This window comes from Myxocyprinus asiaticus, chromosome 1, assembly GCF_019703515.2.
Source record: "Myxocyprinus asiaticus isolate MX2 ecotype Aquarium Trade chromosome 1, UBuf_Myxa_2, whole genome shotgun sequence".
NCBI lineage: Eukaryota > Metazoa > Chordata > Actinopteri > Cypriniformes > Catostomidae > Myxocyprinus > Myxocyprinus asiaticus.
In genome coordinates, this window is record NC_059344.1 from 40,850,178 (window position 1) to 40,865,500 (window position 15,323).

Consider the following 15,323-nt stretch of genomic DNA (forward strand, 5'->3'; position numbering starts at 1 on the left):
AAATTCATTACGGTCACCAGGTTTTCATTACGGATATCTCTGTATTTTTCTGCATTCAGCTTTCCTTCAACCCTGATCAGTCCCCCAGTCCCTGCCACTGAAAAACATCCCCACAGCATGATGCTACCACCACCATGCTTCACCGTTGGGATGATATTTTTCAGGTGATGAATGTTGCCTGGTTTCCTCCAAACATGATGCTTGGAATTGAAGCCAAACAGTTCAGCCTTTGTTTCATCAGACCAGAGAATCTTGTTTCTCACAGTCTGAGAGTCCTTTAGGTGCTTTTTTGCAAATTCCAAGTGGGCTTTCATGTGTCTTGCACTGAGGAGAGTCTTCCGTCTGGCCACTCTGCCATAAAGCCCAGATCGGTGGAGTGTTGCAGTGATGGTTGTCCTTCTGCAAGTTTCTCCCATCTCCACTAATGATCTCTGGAGCTTAACCAAGAGTGACCATCAGGTTCTTTGTCACCTCTCTTATCAAGGCCCTTCTCCCCTGATTGCTCAGTCTGGCCAGGTGGCCAGCTCCAGGAAGAGTCCTGGTTGTTCCAAACTTCTTCCATTTAAGAATTATGGAGGCCACTGTGCTCTTGGGAACCTTCAATGCAGCCAATTTTTTTTTTTTTTTTTTTTTTTTTTTTTTGTAGCCTTCCCCAGATCTGTGCCTCGACACAATCCTGTCTCTGAGCTCTGCAGGCAGTTCCTTTGACCTCATGGCTTGGTTTTTGCTCTGATATGCATTTTTAGCTCTGAAACCTTATATAGACAGGTGTGTGCCTTTCCTAATCATGTCCAATCAATTGAATTTGCCGCAGGTGAACTCCAATAAAAGTGTAGAAACATCTTAAAGATTATCCAGAGAAATGAGACGAGTTAAATTTCAAGTGTCATAGCAAAGTGTCTGAATACTTATATCAATGTGATATTTCAGTTTTTTCTTTTAATAATTTGCAAAGTTATCAAAAATCTGTTTTTTGCTTTGTCATTATGGGGTATGGAGTGTAGATTGATGTGAATTATTATTTTCTTTTTTTAAAGCATTTTAGCATAAGGCTGCAACATAAAATGTGGAAAAAAAAAATTAAGGGGTCTGAATATTTTCTGAATGCACTGTATATAGTGCTGTCGATGGTGAATTACACAAGAGCATGGAGGAACATTCATTCATTATGTTAAACATAATGCATAGCCCATTAACTGATCTAATTTAACATTTTATTAATTATTCACTCATTCTTTAAAGGCAACATGTGTCAGAGGAAAAATACATAGCTATTGTATCTAACATTAGGATTATAACTAAGTAAACATGGTTTTCTTATGAAGAGTTATTTACTCTGTGGCACTGAATGACATATTCATGCATATAAAGTGAGCTCTGACTTTACTCTCAGACTCATACAGTGTTTAATCCTCTGAATATTGTGATCAAGGTGTTTGTAGAGTGTGAAATTGGAGCATTCTTGTCAAGATATGATAGAAACTTTCTTTGATTAAGTTCTAAGAGATTTGTCTACGAACTAATGAAAAAACAGGGCTCATTACAATTCCCTTATATCTAATTAATTCTTTCTCACAGAAATTAAAAGGCTTAACGGCAATATAAAAAATAAAAATGTCCCTATAGGACAAACTAGCAAGGAACAATATAGTGTAACAGTGAATCAGAGCTGGCAGCAGGCCCTACTTGACTTGGCTTTAGTTGACAGACAGCGGCGCTGCTGTGCTGGGGACCAGGGGAATTCTGTGTGATGTATGATTTTGCAGACAGATGAACTGTGAATGTGAGACTACAGTTCTCTCTGCCTCTCAGATCCCCAAGAATGCACAGGGTGCCATAAGAGGAGAACAACACATGTTGTATCATGTAATGTCAAACATATTGAATGTAGTAATAGTTGACCACTTTAATTTTATTTGATTCATGATAAAAACATGATAAAATGTGGTTTTAGTTTCTTGAATGAAAAATCATCCTACTTTATAAAACAATCAGATGCTTAGATACAATACATCTTTGAGCTGTACATTGTACCCTTTTCAAAAATTGTAATGATGCATTCCCACTTTATTTAGTATCAAAAGTCTAACTTTCCTTGTCGAACATTCTTGCAAAATGAAATTACGTGCTGCAGTTTTCCAGTGAAATGTCCAGCCGGGGGTGCCAAAAGCAAGTGAAATGGTGTCGTAATCAGATGAGGTTTGTAAGGTGAATATTAGATGGAGGTTTTAATGAGTAAAACGTACCTCCCTATCCTACAACTTTAACCTAAACCCTAAATTTGTATTTCTATAGCGCTTTTCACAGCACACATCATTTCAAAGCAGCTTTACAGAAAATTGTGCTTTAAGAGAAAATGAAACTGTAATATCTATAAAGTCTTAAGAGTCATCATTGTGTAATTGTAAATTGTGTATAAAAATAAATAATTAAATAGTTTAAATAATAATTGTATTTAGAACACCTGAACCCCTAACCAACAGTGTCCTAAAAGCAAATGACTGGTAAACAAAACAGACATTCTTAACCAACACCTAAATGAAATTAAAAGTACATTTTCTTAAACAACCACGTCATCTTGTGTCACTTCTATGACACTGTCGTCTCACTATCAGCTTGCGTGCTTGGCTGGTCTCGAACCGCAGAATTCAGAGTTCAAATTCCAACACTCTATAAGGTGAGCTACTGCGGAAGCTAATCACATTGGAATAAGTGTGTAAATGTAGGTGAGTCTATAGTACAAGAGTTGAAATGTATCATTTTTCAAATGATTATTGCAATATTCAGAGTATTTGTGTATATATGTAAACGTAGCCATTGACATTGTAATACCTGCTAGTCTCCTCACACTTCACAGTCGGCACAGGAACAAGGTGTGACACACACCCATCAACACATGCCCTATTGCAGAGATTATCTCACCAAAAACCTCTCCCTGATAAAACGAAACACATCAGAAACCCTAGGTGCACTCTTGTCCATGCAAGAAATAAGTCAATAAAGTTGCACAAATAAAGTTGCAGAAATCATACACTGACAGTTTGTGGAGTATTCAGTGCTCGTGTCTCTTGACATATAAATTGTATTATTGCATTAGGTCTGACCTGTCAGCCAAGGGGGAAACAATTCAGGAAATCCAACACTCAGGGTACAAATTGGTATCAGATTTGAAATGTTATTTCTGACAATAAAAATTACCCACCCCAAAAGCAAACATAATGTGAGAACAATAGCCTAATTTCTATCAATTAGTCAGGATTAAACCTCAGGCATGGTATTATGCTTGGCATTTTGCTAAATTGCAGCTGATGGACCATACAATTGTTGTAGCAACACAGTGTATAAATACCAGAGGTTGCTAATGCGACTTTAAATTTGGAATTTTATGTCCATACGGTGAACTCAAAAGAAGTAGCACCATAAAGACATGCAAGCACAACTTGTAGTCACTTGAACTTTGTGAATGCCAGATTGGAATGTCACCAGATATGGAATATACATCACAGCTGATTTATCCACTAAATCTCACTCAACACCCCATATATTTGAAACTCAAGGAGGGCTAAATGCCATGTTATAGTACTTAAAGTTTCCCATTTATTATGCAACCTGAAAACAATATCTCAGCTATGCCTACCATCAAACCCTGTTTTCATAGCATTTTCATGTTGCTTTATCATTCTTTTTTCTTTCTGTTTTTGCCTTCTGTCAAGTATTAAAAACAAGCTTTCTCCTATTTGTCTCATATCACATCCCCTCATATATTATCACTGTTTTCTCTCTCAGCAGATGGACTTGTTCCCATACATCTCGTTGCCCATAGCCTGCTCTGTGTAAATCATTAGCCACCAACAAACTGTCCTTGCTTTATCGCTTTGATGTTTCATCTTACTGAACAAACAGTGTTGCTATTTCAAAAGTAGCTCTCTGAGACCCAGCTTCAAGAGGAAAACTGCAGGGAGAGAATGGAAAAAAGGATGAAAAATTGCAACTGTGGTCCACTACATCAGGCCTCTCTTTCTCTTTGACAATCTTTTGTGTGTCTGTGGCAGTGTGATTCATCACCAGTGAGTGGTTTGATTTGACTGTGATTATCACCATGTTAACTGTGGACTGACAGTCCATAATCAACTGAATGTATGTGTCATCACTGTTTGGAAAGATTTAGAGACCAGGCAATATAGGCTGTCGAAAGGGAGCTAATTGTCAGAAAGAGTTTAACCTCATATCATACAATTCTAATTAACTGCTTTACTTATGCTTGATTCTATTGTCATGTATTCCAGGACCTCAATTACAACAGCAAGGGGCTGCAGTGTTTATTTTGTTTTGTTTAAGGCTAATTTATACTTCTGTTTAATAATTTATACTACATAGGATTCATGTAGTGGCCAACATGTTGGTTTGCATTTATGGTTCTACGTTGGCGTGTCTGCGTCGTTCTGAGAGTACACAGCCAAAATGGTAACAATATGTTTAATAAATAAACAAAAGCAATGCAAGCAATGCATTGTACATATTTATTATATATAATGGGTGGAGCAGGACATCATGGAACTGGCAGTCCAAGAAAGCACAGGGGAAATGAGAGGGCAAAATGGACCAGGTGGCCAAGCGAATGGGGAGTCCGAAGACTGACGTGAACCAGGAGTCCAAGCAGGCCAGTGCAGATCAGGTTTGGGATGCAACTCCAGGAAGGGAATGGGGTCAGGCAGTTTGGGAGGCAGCTCCAGGAAGGAAACAGGGTCCGGCGGTTTGGGAGGCGGCTCCAGGAAGGGAACTGGTGGAGGATCAGGAGACCAGGATGGAACTGGCAGAGGGTCAAGAGACCAGGATGGAACTGGCAGAGGGTCTGGAGGCAGAGGCCCAGGAGATGGAGCTGCTGGAGGATCGGAGGGCAGAGCCATGGAAGGCTCAGAGGGCGAAGCCGTGGAAGGCTCAGAGGGCTCAGAGGTCAGAGCTGCTGGGAATTCAGAGAGCTCAGTGTCCAGGGAAGCTGAGGATTCAAGGGGCTGGAGGGGTGGAGTCATGGGAGATCGAGGAACTGAATGGACTTTAGGAACTGGACAGACTCGTCGACAACTTTGGGTAACAGGACAGGCTCGTTGACAGCCTCGGGTAACTTGACAGGCTCGTTGATGACCACCATGCTCAGGAGCGCTGGCAGCGACTGGGAAATGTCCTCTGTGGTCGTGAGCACAGGCAGTGAAAGGGGAACGGCCTCCATGGGTGTGGACACTGGCAGTGACAGGGGAATGACCTCCATGGTTGTGAGCACAGGCAGTGACAGGGGAATGGTCTCCATGGCCGTGAGCACTGGGCGTGACAGGGGAATGGCCTCTGTGGCCATGAGCACTGGCAGTGACAGGGGAACAGCCTCCGTGGTCGTGGGTACTGGCAGTGACAGGGGAATGACCTCCGAGGTTATGAGCACAGGCAGTGACAGGGGAACGGTCTCCGTGGTCGTCAGCACTGGCAGCGACCGGGGGGGGGGGGGCGGTGATAATAGGGTTCAAAACAGTGTTACTATGAATGCAAACTTAAATACAGTGAATCCTTTGAATGTCCATGTACTAAAATAAAATATTTGATGCCATGAGTGTACCTTCATTTATTATTATTATTATTTTGAATGGCCATGGAAAATGAAGCAATGGGATAACAATTTTACCTGGTCGCAAAAAGTAGTCCGTTAATTTACCTGATGAACTTTCACCTTTTGCTGACCCTTTATGCTTCGCAGAGCTAATGTTTGCTTCTAAATCACTTGCACCTTTATTAGCAACTGACTACATGTCATACATTCTGCTTCCCACGGATCTGGACCTGGACGAAAGCATAGGAATATTTTGTGCAAATCTTCTGTAAATTTGTGCTTTTGATTGGGCATTGTTTCCACTCAGCTGCCATTTGCTGTTACTGTCAAGCAACTGTTTGATGCCGAACCCAACAGCGTTTCACGTGTTCGCGGAGAGATTGACAGGCAGGAATTTGGCCAGTAGTTGCTGCAAGCATCTTATAATCGACCAATTGGTGTGCGAGAAGGCAGGACTTACAAAGAGGGGTTAAAGCAATGCAAATATGCACGCACACACAATTAAGTATTAGACCAGATGCACATCATAATGCACCTAAAGCCGAATCCCGGACATTTTCGCAAATTTAGAAATCCCGGCCGGATGCTTTTTTAAAATCCGAAAAGGACATGTCCGGGAAAAAGAGGACGTATGGTCACCCTAACCCAAGTGCAGATCTATTTATAGTGCTGATATCCAAAGCATGAATCCAAAACAAAACCAACAAAAATGACTAGACTTGACTCAGAACCGGATAAACTGGACAAGGAAACAGGGTTACAATCAACAATAATCAACAAGGGACTAATGCAAACAAGAGGGCTTAAATACACTGACAAGGGACTTGACAAAGACAACCAATGACAAGACTAAACTAATAACAAGATAACAAGACTACTAAACAGGAACCAATAACAGAACAGAACTGATAACAAGTTAACAAGACAATAAACCAATGAGAACAAGACACATGAACATGAGGGAAACAGGATATCACATGACAAGGAATACACAGAACTTCAAACTAAAAGTCTTAAACTTAACCTAGCGACATCTAGTGGCCGCTAGGGCAAATGTCTCAAGTTTTACAATCGGAAAGTTCGCAAGTAGAATACAAAACATATTATTTCACTCACACATCAAATTAATATCAAGTAAAACCCTGGAGAAAAAAGCTTTTAGAATTTATAAACAGATACCTTTTGTCGCATTTTGCTTGTAACTTCATGAAACACAAACAGAATTAAAAACAGCAGATGCTCCCGACTGAGACAATTGCTTTAATGGTCACGAGTCCAAATACAATGTGATATGATGCATAGATATTAAAATAATCTTGTATAAAATGCGACGCAACCTCAGATATCCTTGTTATTATCCTGGGGGGGCGGTTTGTGGTTAATGTGGACCAATCACAGTTGTTGTGGTCTGCGTCGACGTGGCAGGCAGTTAAATTTTTGAAGAGGTGCACGTCAGGCTATGGTGTAGGCTACGCCATAACCGCCTTAGCTACGTGTAGCCAACACTGTTGGTTCGACGCAGAAGTATAAATCTGCCTTTAGAGTTTCCGGAGTGTCCTTTGCAAGAAATTGGTAAGTTATGATTTATTTGAATTATTTAAATATGTACGTTAAAATGATACGTTTAAAAAAAAAAATTTTTTACAGGTATTACTTTTTGATACAAGCATATGTATACATGCCATAAAATCAGAGGACATGTTGTAATTACAATTTGGGCAAAATCTTCTGCCGTTTTCCAGTGGACTTTTTTTACTAATAGGAACAAATGGGCAGATTCGATTCATATACTTCATTGTCAAGAGAAACTTAAGTATACATTGCCATCGCATTATTAGACACTACACATACAGATATAAAAGATGTTGAATGTGTCAGTATAATTTGCTGAATTTTGAAATCTCAAAACTATTTTTTTCTCTAGCTGCCGTTCAGTCACTACAAGTATACCTGGCTGAAGCTTGCTGAATGTCCAGGTCCTTCAGTCTACATCAATATTTTTCCTTTTCAAGAACTTGTCCATGTTTTCTGTCCATCTTAGTAGTATGTTTACTTGTAATGTTTGAAATTCGGCTATGCAAAAAACAAAAAAACAAAAAACAAAAAACAAAAAACAAAAAAACAATTCACATAGGTAGGCTACACTGTGTGAGGTCACAGCTGGCAAGAGTGCTAAATGGGTAATGAATAAACAACAAATTTGCTTCTTTTCTAATTTGTAGATTTGTTCTTGCAATCCCACAACAAATTACAGGGATGCAAACTCATGAGGAGCGAAAAAGGTAAGACAATCACTGGTCCACGAACAATTTTTCTAGGGATATTTTTTTTAAAAGAATAAGCTAAAAGCACCAATTCCAGCTATTTTAGTGATTCAAGTTTACAATTGTGAAGAATTAGCTGCAAAATAAAGAGTATTTTGGTGAGGCTTGCTTCTGTTTCACAAATCTTGTTCAATTTTATTAACTGATTAGTTCAGTGACCCCTTCTGGAAATGTCACTAGGTGGTGACAAATGAGCGTCTTATGTGCTATGAGTGAGTCAGTGAATCATTTTGAGTCATTCATGACCGAAATCTACCAAGAGATTATAGTGTTTAAGCATTAAAAGAACAAAGCAGATCTATAGTCTTCCTTCAGTCTGAGCATTATTTTTCATCCAAAAAGACAACAATAATAGTCTAATAATAGTGAGTTTTGATAACGTCCTTACCTTCTCCTTCATTAAAACTTGCATGGCTACAAATCTACTGACTTCAGTATAAGAATTATAAAAACACAAAGCAGATCTATGGTATAATTTTCCTACAGTAGCCTATTTAAACAGCTGAGCATGGCATGGAACGACCTTTGTCCTTTCGCGTGAAGTTTTAGGAAGTAAAAAAATGGATACTGCATTAATTGCGTTGTCTTAACATAATTTTCCTGCAGCTCCAGATGATAATGCTGTGTTCCATTGAACTCGGAAAGTCGGAATTTCCAACTTTCTACTTGCAACTCATTCGGAGATGAAGTTGCATGATGTCACGCAAGCAAGTCGGCTCCCATGCAGAAATACAAAGTTAATATGAGAAATTTACATTTAAGAAAATTACAATCACAATGAGTCAAAGTTCCTACATGATAATAAAATTTTTAGCAAACGTTTGCTGAGACAGGTGTGTGAAATACAGCAAATTATATTTTCTTTTGAATATCGTGCACCTGTAGATCATCTTTGACAGTCGAACATGCTAACGGGAGCATTGCAGTTTTGTGTCCTTATACAGATATTTCTTTATGCATTTGCATTGGGCATTGACCTTCATGGTCAGAGATAATGTTGGCATGGTGTCGACGGCCTCCTCATTGCTGTCCTTGGGTTGATCCTTGTTCCTTCCCTGATTGTTTCCACCACTTCCTTGTTATCCCATTAGTTTTGTGAATCTAAATACCAATGTGTTTGAGTTTTCTGGTGCCAAGTCCTGTGAATTCTTGTTCTTGTGGCTAAATATGTTCTTTTTTAATCTTTGATATCCTGACAAAGCATTTGGCTTCTACAATCTTGCTCTGCCTGAGCTATTTTGTTTCATTTATGCAGAAAAGAAAATCAGTTTGTTGGCCTTTCACAAAAATTTCCTGAGGACAGGTGAAAAGCATATGTGTATGCCCTGTGAACGGCACATTAAAGGCAGGAAAGTCACTCTACTTAAATCATAAAAAGCAGTCAATAAAGTGTCCATGCATGCTATATTACCACACTGAGATTTTGTGTAGTACAATTCAGCCTTTGAGTTGTATTTTGCTCCAAATGGTGTTGCTCCATACGTAAAACTGTTCTTATTAACTCTTATTCACTACATAAGATTTTTTGGTTAAAAATGAACAAATTGCCATTATTGATTGAGTACATAAACAATGTCCTTACCTTACCCTGATTCATTACGGTAGGCCTATAAAAATTATTTGTATTTAGAGCTGTCGGGTTGGATTTGGCGTGAAATCCCTGGCTTATGTCATTCATCCTTGCATCATTACTTCATGTCTGTAATCACAGGAAAGAAGTACTGACTGTCTCATATTCGGGGAAACTACACTCTTCAGTTCAGTCAGTCACTGCCACACAGCTCAGAACAGCATCACAGCAATCTGGATGGATTGAACATTGAACTCTTGTTATCCGTAGAGCGAAGTTCTTTACTTACTATAATGCTTGGATATGTTTTCTGGTAGGGTTGTTGAAGCTTATACTGGTTGTCATGCTTTTATGAATTGAACATTACTTGTGTGTTTACCAGTCGCAATGGATCTACATTGTCAGGTGAATTTTCTGAAACATGTTTAGTTATATGTTTGACTTCTGAAATTGACTTCTTGTAATAGTTAAATTGCATATTTTATCATATTATTTCATGTTTAATACAAGTTAAGTTTATCCCCATCCAGTGGCGAATTCTCAGGGCCAGTGTTGGGGGTAACACATTGTAAGTAACATGCGTTACGTAATCAGATTACTTTTTTGAGTAACGAGTAAACTAATGCAATTTTGTATTTTATTTTAGACCATAATATCTGAGTTACTTTTTAAATAAGTATCACATTGCTTTTGTACACCTCCTTTCCCAGTATTGCAATAAATCAGGAGTAAAAGTGTGCAAAATTTGGGGAGGAGAAGTAGTGCATGATGGGGGTTGTAGTGTGTGCATGATGGGTATTGTAGTTCTAGAGAGTATGAGCCATGCTTATCAGCAATGGGCAGAGCACAACAAGTCTTCTTTTAGCCCACCCTGAGATTTAAGTTTTAAAAACTTCAAAATATTGCTGGTAAAAGAATGTAAATCTGAATGCTTCAGTGGAATCCAGTTGTACTCATTTGCAGCGGCTGATTTCTTTGTGCACTGGAGTAGCCTCTTACATGAGCAGCCATCATAAACTTTGCCATTGTCATGACAATCACAGCAAGAGTTAAAAAATGTGTCCTCATAAGGCAAACTTTGATTCTGCATTTAAAGGTGTATAAATATAGCACAGGCATAAGCCTGGAGAAGTTTTCCCGTGGCCACGGCATGATTATACAGTTACATACAACGTGGAATGATTGCTGACTTTTTGTGCATCCGAATTGCTTTGTTTTAAAGCTGCCGTAATTACTTCTCTAGGATCAGTTTGCATCCGAACTGCTCCGTCTTAAAGCATTTAACATTCATCATTCAGTTGAGTGAAATGTGACTGATTCATGTGTAAATACATGCTGCATTAAAAAAATCAGTAAACGCGTTTAGGCAGAGGGATTATAAAATTAGCCTTCCACTGGCCACAGCATGACACACAGGGTGAAATACTCGCTCCATTCACTGACTTATGCAGCCAAACTGCTCCTTGTTAGAGCTCCCCGTAACTAGGAGAATGGGATGAGAAAAGCTGACTCTGAATCAGTGGCTGCGAGCAACATACTACATGGTTTGTGTACGCAGACAAAATTTCTTAATTTCTTTAAATATTCTAAATTTTTGTTTTACAATAAACAAGTAATGTGACGTGAAACATACCGTTTTTGTGACATTTTGGTAGCATTAAAAATGATTCCGTTCAAGTTGTATCAATATGCGCATTTGCAGTAGGCTGTCCGCAGTACGCACCGTGGATCAACTCAAAACAAGCTTGCACTGAGATGACTTAAGTGAAAAATATTCATTTATTCATCAGACTTATTCCTTGAACATGTTAGTTTGGCATTCCCTACTGAATTTTATCCTGACATCTCAAGTTGACTCTGTCATTGTTGCTGGGCACCACATATGATGACATATGTTGCAGGTTCAGATGTTGAACTTTGTTGCATTTGATGAGACTATTCTTCATTATTCATATTGGCTGCCATGTCGTTGGAAAAAAAAACATGCATATTCCTGTTATTGAGTCTTTATTATAAATATGACGTGAAGACCTACTGATTGTAGACTTTCTAAATAGCTGTTTGTTTAGTTTGTTGTTTTGACAAGTGTGTTGTACAATAGCTAGCATGACCTGTAATGTCTCTTGTCTGCAATGCATGGCTTATTTGTATGGAATGCATAGCATAGCAGAAGAGAGAGTGGCGGTGAGAAAAAAAGTAATGCAAAAATTAAGCAAAAGTAACGTAACGCTTTCCATAAAAAGTAACTTTTTAATTAACGAAGTTACTTTTTTAAGGAGTAACGCAATATTATAACGATATTGAACGCTGCTCAGGGCCAGCAAAGCCTTCTCTGCTGGCCTAACATGCCTTATAAATAAATATGCTTATCCTTTCATTCTCATTCACCCTTTTGCCTATGTATTTTGAATCGATTTCCACTCCTAATTCATCTACAAATGAATCGCAAAAAAAGAAAAGTTTATCCTATCAGAATTTATTCAGCATGATGGCTGTTTCACAAATCGCATGCCCGAAGCCAAGCTCGTTAGCTAAAGCAGCGTGTGAGTCTGAGCTCCACCCATTAGGCCTTCAGAATTTCTAAAGAATCCCTCAACAGTGCAAATGAATAGGCATCTAAAGTCATATTGTCAGATTCATCAGCCAATCAGATTTATTTATTTGTTCTTGGTGGGTGTGGTCTTTAGGATATGTCCCAGTAGAGGCCTTCTAGCTGGCCTTGAGTGACGCAACCACGCTTGAAGTGATGTACGTAATTTGAAAGCGATTAGCGTGTGACCTAGCTGACGAGTCGGCTGTCATCATTGCCGCTATTGCCATTGAGAAAGAGATCCTTATGGATTTACAAATCTGTGATGTAAACAGGAAAGGAGAGCTGATTTTCACTTCAAGCTAATTGGCAAGTGATTTTTTCATTGTTATATTAACATCAGGAGTTTTCTAAGTGTAAATTAGGCTGGCTGGAGTATTCAGTGTCGGTTCAAGTTTTGAAAAGTAACTGTGTATCTTTACGAAAAAAATTTATTGCAAGCAACATTTAAATCATAAATATTATTAGATAAATTTTTCCTGGTGTTAGACCTTCTTGGTTTTGGGTTTCGTGCATGGACATTTTTTTAAAATGTCAATTGGTATTATTAGTTGACTATGTCTTTATGTATGATATCCATATGCATAGGGTGTCTTATTAACTGTGAAACAGTGTTTTCTTAATGGCATGAATTGCACCGAAGGCCTAGACATAAAATGCACGGGCCGCCACTGTCGCCATCATTACTGAATCCTTGTTTTATGTTTTTAGTTTAGGGTGTTATTGTGTGCATTGCATAGACATACTATTGTAGTATTATGGATCACTTGCATTATCAACTGAGGCTGTCCAATATAATATAAAAATAATAAAGTCTTCCATTGAACTCGCATCAGCCATATCACGAATTTCACCTCTTAAACTGATAATTATAGTACAATCTAAACATTAATACTAGATAAAACACTTGAATAATCATATTAAAATGTACTGGTCAATGGTAGTAGTTGAAGAGAGTGCTTTAATATATTAACGAGTATTAACTGTAAAATATACAGTAAATGTTTTTTATATATTTTAAAAGACAATACAGTAGTTTTTACAATAAAATGTTGTAAAAATGTCATTTTTTAGATGTAAAAATTATGATTTTCCTGTATAATTAATGGTAAAAATGTTCATTATGTTTAACAAGAGAGTACATGTACTTTTTACAGTAAATTATTGTTAAAATTACAGTATATATCATATTTCATCATATTTTATGGGAATAGTTATGTTTCTTCTTATCTTTAATATCAGTTACATACATTGGGGTGTTCTGTGTTATAATTGATGTAATTTGGTTAATGTTTACTGCATTATTTTAATTTCACATGTGTTACCCTGATGGTGTTTAGTGTTTGTGTGTGACACTGAGCACTGTCTCTACATGTTTATTAGTCATTGCTTCTGGAAGAAACACCTTCATGTTTATATGAGCGCTTCTGAAATTTCTACTATGATTAACAATACCGTATAAAGTAAAAAGCAGATTTTTATAGCTTCAGGAGGTTAATATCAAGTTTATGATGTTTTTGTACTGTAAATGTAACACATTTTTATTTATTTTTTATTTTTTTTACTGGTCATGCTTGGTCATGTAAATTACAACAGTTTTAAACTGTAAAATGTACAGGTTGTTCTGTAAAGTTGTTTACATTTTTACTGTATTTTTTACATAATTATTCTGGCAACCACAGCTGCCATTTGTTTTTTTTGTTTTGTTTTTTTTTTAAACAGAATTTTTTTACAGTGTATGTAAAGGTTTTGAGTGTAGTGTCAGAAAAGAGCTATAAGTGTAAAATTCATTCATTCAGAATATGTAAAATAAGAGTTTTTTATCTTCATCAAAGCAAGTAATATTTCAATTTTAAATGTTTAAACGAATAACATAATATCAACATGAAAATAGCACATTATGACTCCGGCTCTGAATATCTGCCAGTTATGGTCACACGCAGGCGACGTAGTTTTCTTCTGCAAATTGCTTGCAATTTTAAGCTTCAACCACAGTCACTAGAGCGCACAAAGTGATGTAGTGCAGCTTTAAAGAAGCTCCAATAAATCTTCTAAAGTTTCACTAATATTTGATGTTGTTCAAATGGCTGTAATGGTGTTTAATGCTGATATCTTCTCAGAGAATAAAAAAAAAAAAAAAAAAAAACATTTACATGTAATTAGGTGACATACTGTATAGGTGAATATTTGCTGTCACAATAAATTAGATACATTAAGTTTAAAATTATCTAAAACCCAAACCTTATCCAATAGCTCAGATGGAAACAATGCCTGGACATGGTTGTAATTTTCTTCCTCAGCCTCTGCAAGTGGGGATGTTAATTTAATAGTTTTAAGACTAAAGCTGCTAATCTACTGTCTATTTGAATCAGGATTAATCTGACCTGAGCGTTAGAAACACCAGGCAGCCAGAAACGATGGCAATAATGGCTGCAGTGCTGCATGTGAGCTGCAGGAATGTACTAGATTGATGATGAATTTAACAGATACTCTTGTTTGCACTTCCAGGCATCTGTGTGAGGGGATGATGCTGGACCAGTCACAATCAAACACAATCTCTGTTAATGTTTCTCTGTAGTCAACCTCTCTGGATGGGCTTCTAGCACTGCTATACCTGCTTGAGGTAACCTTATTCCTGAACTTGCTTTGGATGCCCCATTAGGTGGATATTATCCATAATGCTTTCTGCACATGTGTAAGGGTGGAGGTGGATGTTGTGGTGCTGGAGTTCTGAAGCAACAGGGGTCTGAGGAAGCTTCTCGCCAGGGGAGGAAGGAGACTAAGGATGGATGAGGAACAATTCTAAATAAAACAGATTGTGTTGAAAAAAAAAAAAAAAAAGCCCAGAAACCTATATTTTGCTTTGAACCAGACAGGATGTGGGATTAAGGGGAGCAGGAAACCGAAGATGGGGTGAAAAGGACACATATACACACCAATATGCAGTTTCAGCTTGCAGAGAGTTTTTATTTTTTATTTTTACCTTGACACCTTTAATTAGATGTGCAGGCATGTACAAAATGATTTGTTTGCACAATGTCCAAAATACAGGTTCCTCTGTAGCTGCTGGGACTGGAAGGTAACTGTTTTAAGTAATTATTATGAATGAGAGACAGAAACTAGAAAGAATAATAAGACAGCAATGAACAGATTAAACAGATTTAAAGAAATAATTCACCCCAAAAAGAAAATTATCATCATTTACTCACTATACGCTACTCATGAAGTTCCAAACCTGTATGA

At 37.7% G+C, this 15,323-nt stretch overlaps 1 long non-coding RNA gene across 1 annotated transcript; it reads left to right on the forward strand.

Annotated features, from left to right (window-relative positions):
- Positions 1-3,921: 3,921 nt before the first annotated feature.
- LOC127441871 (uncharacterized) lies at positions 3,922-14,886 on the forward strand. The gene is made up of 3 exons (XR_007897412.1): positions 3,922-4,067; positions 14,589-14,703; positions 14,781-14,886. It is a non-coding gene; the product is annotated as an uncharacterized LOC127441871 (long non-coding RNA).
- The last annotated feature ends 437 nt before the right edge of the window (positions 14,887-15,323 follow it).